Source organism: Rhipicephalus microplus, chromosome X, assembly GCF_043290135.1.
Source record: "Rhipicephalus microplus isolate Deutch F79 chromosome X, USDA_Rmic, whole genome shotgun sequence".
Taxonomy (NCBI): Eukaryota; Metazoa; Arthropoda; class Arachnida; order Ixodida; family Ixodidae; genus Rhipicephalus; species Rhipicephalus microplus.
The window spans coordinates 276,196,659-276,200,745 of record NC_134710.1 but is presented as its reverse complement, the minus strand read 5'-3'; positions in this window follow the sequence as shown (position 1 = coordinate 276,200,745).

Genomic DNA, 4,087 nt, shown 5'->3' with positions numbered 1-4,087 from the left:
CCGGAAGAGGTCTCCAGAAGAATAAGTCCAACAACTGCCAGATAACTAACGAAAGACGGAGGACAGAATGTGACCGTTAAAGAATACAAGTGTCACGCCTAAGCGCAGTTTATAATACAGGACCATGCGACTATATCATTGTATAATATTTTCATGAAGTTGTTATAAAACTTCTGTTCAATAGATCGAAAACCTGTACCATTACTATAGATACGTCGCGCACGCGTGCGTGTGTGCGTGTGTGCGTGCGTGTGCGTGTGCGTGTGCGTGTGTGTGTGCGTGTGTGTGTGTGTGTGTGTGTGTGTGTGTGTGTGTGTGTGTGTGTGTGTGCGTGCGTGTGCGTGTGCGTGTGTGTGTGTGTGTGTGTGTGTGTGTGTGTGTGTGTGTGTGTGTGTGTGTGTGTGTGTGTGTGTGTGTGTGTGTGTGTGTGTGTGACAAAACATATTAAAAAGCATGCACTTAGTGGTTGAAGGGCTCACTAGGAGGCCGGATTCCGCTATCGCGTTCAACTCTTAAAGGCGAAGCTTAGGGGTCCCTCATTTTTTTAAATAAGGCGATTTTTTTAGCTGGCTTTCAGATTTACAGTAAATTTCAAGCCCCATGGAGCGTTAAAATATTTAGCTCGCGCGTTCTCGGAACTCTCGATTATTGAAAACCAGCTGATAGGAGATTTTACATACTCTCCCCCATTCATTCACGTAAACATTCCAGGGGATACAAACGTTTTACTGGTCTTCGTATCATAGTCCCACTTGGCAGGCGCACCACGCAGGCCCTGATCTGCCCGTCACGTCCGATTAATACCTCATCGACCACTCCCATCTTCTATAGTTGTCGTGGCAATAGATGCTCGTAGACAGGCAACACCGTTCCCTCTTACATGGTGTTCGATGAGGTCGGTAACGTAGTAATGGGCTCTAGGAAGGCTGTATAGGTATTCATTCTGCGATCTTTGCTAGAAATGATCTGTCATTATTTGTCGGTATTTGCACTTTTTTTCAAGATTGTTAGGCTGTGACGTAGCGTCTTCGCACGTCGATGTTTTTAGTGACGTCAGGCGCTTGCCACCAAGAAAATTAGAAGAGGTGAGAGGTTCCACTTCAGTGGTCTCTGCAGAAACATATGTCAGGGGCCTATAATTGATGACTGCTTCAACGTTGGTGAGGTTCGTCGCATGTTACTCGAATGTGCAGTAGCTGTTTCCCAAAACTTGCTTCAGGGAGGCCTTCACAGATCGTGATAATCTCTACCAAAAGCCTCCCCACCATGGTACTCTTTCAGCGATGAAATTCCACTGGATGCGATGCTGAGCAAAATAATTTTAGAGTTTTTTCCCACGTATGGTTTTCCACCACCTCCGTAGATCACGTGACGCTCGCTGAAATGTTTTTGCGTTTATTGAGCAAATAGCTTGACACACTCCTTTTATGGCCACAAATCTTCTGAATGCCTCGAGAAAGCTGTCGATTGACATGTCTGTTACCAGTTCAAGGTGTATCGCTCTTGTGACCGCACATGTAAAAAGGAGAACGTAAGATTTCTTGTTTTTGCCCTGATCTTTTGTGTAAAGCGGACTAGCGAAACCTATGCCTGTCACTTCAAAAGTCAACGCCTTTGTTACACTCTCAGGAGGAAAAGAAGCTGCTACTTCAGTGGCAGCTCTGCAGTTGAAGCGGCCACAGATCACGCATTTTTTCAGCGTTCTTTTGACTACCTGCCTGCCCTTCAAGATCCAGAAATGTTGTCTTAGTTATGTAAGCGTTTCTTCAATAAATATGTCAACATAAGGATGATTCGACAAGAGCACAATCAAATGCCTGTTGTAGGTACTTCAGCATTTTTGAGACGTCTCTCAAATCTCGATTGATTGATATGTGGGGTTTAACGTCCCAAAACCACCATTTTATTATGAGAGACGCCGTAGTGGAGGGCTCCGGAAATTTCGACCACCTGGGGTTCTTTAACGTGCACCCAAATCTGAGCACACGGGCCTACAACATTTCCGCCTCCATCGGAAATGCAGCCGCCGCAGCCGGGATTTGAACCCGCGACGTGCGGGTCAGCAGCCGAGTACCTTAGCCACTAGACCACCGTGGCGGGGCACGTCCCTCAAATCTCAATACTCCATGTCTGTCTATAGGAGTACATTCAGATCCCGTAAGAGTGAGTCCTGCGGTATTCATGCTGAGTGAAAAATGCACTTTAGTTCTTCGGGAAACTGAGTCTCACGTTGCATCGCTCTGATCAGACTTATCTAAGCCTAGTCTATTTGTTCGGCGGTCTGTAATCTCTGCTCTTTTTCGAGGGGACACCTGGCGTTGTGCACATATGGGTGCATGCATGCGACAACTGTGATCAGTTTAGTCAAGCAGCTAAACTGCTTAAAAAGCAAGGCTGATTTTCCCACCCACTGCGCAACAATGTGAACGTGAACTGGCTTTCTTTCTTCTTCCACAGTTATGTCTTCACAGACAGTTTCACTGCGTGGTCAATTAGCAGAAAGCTAGGAGAGCCATGAAGGTCCATGCCACATAACTAAAATTGTTTTGAGCGCTTTAGGTGAAACTTCTCATGTTAAGAGGTCAGCTACATTTTCTGCGCCTGGGCAGTGGTTCCATTGATCTGTATCTGTGAGCCGTTGGATCTCCATCATTCGGTTATCCACGAAAGGTTTCCACTGTGTCGCTGAGCCCTGGAGCCAGTGAAGTGTGATGGTTGAATCTGGCCACAGAAAGCACTCTTCCACTTGTAGTGTAAATGATCGGGCCAAGTAGTCTTTTAGTCTGGCATCCATTAGCATACCCGTTAATTCAAGTCTTGGAAGGCAAAGCCTCTTTAGTGGGGCGGCTCTCGATTTTGACAAGATACAATTTGCATTGTGAATGCCCAGTCGACAAACACGCAAATATGCCACGCTCCGTATGCTTTGTGGCTTGCATCAGTAAATATATGAATCTCCATCTCGTCGTATTCAGCACTGACACAGTATCTCGGAATGGTTATCGCAATTAAATGATGCAGTGCATTGTGCCATTGCGTCCACACTGCTTGCACCTATTCGGACAATGTTGTATCTTAGCCAACGCCTAGTTCCCAGAGTTCTCGGAACAGCACTTTGGCAGTCACTGTGACTGGAGAAAGCAGAACTACTAAGGGATTGAAAATACGCACTGAGGCTTGAAGAATGAGTCTTTTGGTGTTGCAGTTTCTGTCAAGGAAATCTAAAAGAGGTTCTATAGAATAGGCAAGGTGATCCCCTTCTTTACGCCACATAAGTCCTAACACATGCGCAGTACCGCTTGTGGGGCACTGCAATGTATTCGTGGGACACCCCTTTTCTTCATTCTGAAATATCTTCTGCAACGTTTTGGAATTTGAGTTCCACTTTGGAAGGGACATGCTTGCCCCTTTCATTATGCCCCGCTTTTCTCAATAGAATTTTTCAGCTGCTCCTTTCGTGTCAGCACCTGCAATAAGGTAGTCGATTTAGAAGCTCTGAGCCAGTGTTCGTGCTGTGCCCGAACAGCTGTCCATCATGCTGAGATGGTGATGTATCGTGGCAGTAAGTAGAAATGGGCTACTGGTCGCTCCGAACAAGACTCTTGCCATCCTCCAAACTTCAAGTGGCGGATTCGGTTTTTTTAGTGGTATACTTCTCTATATCAGAGGAAGCGTATGACATCTCTATCTTACTTTCTCAGTGATATTTATAAAAACGCCTTTTCGATACCTGCACTGAGTCCGATGCCGTGCGTTCTGAAATTCAGCATGACCTTTAAGATATCTGGGTTTAAGTTTGGTCCTGAATCCAGAGCTTCATTCAGTGGCACGCAACCTCTTTCCCTCGATGACACATCAAAGACCACTTTGATGCTAGTTGACAGGTTAGCAGGGAGCAACACAGCTCGGTGAGGCATGTAATACAATCTGTTCTCTGTGCTTACTGCGTTTTTCGGAAGTCGCTCGGCAAATTCTTGTTCAATATACTGACGTGTGGTCTCGTCGTACTTCGTCAGCATTGCCTCCTCTTTCAACAATTTCATTGTGATGCTGGCGAAACGTTTCTTTGCAACTCCCTCGTTGTCAG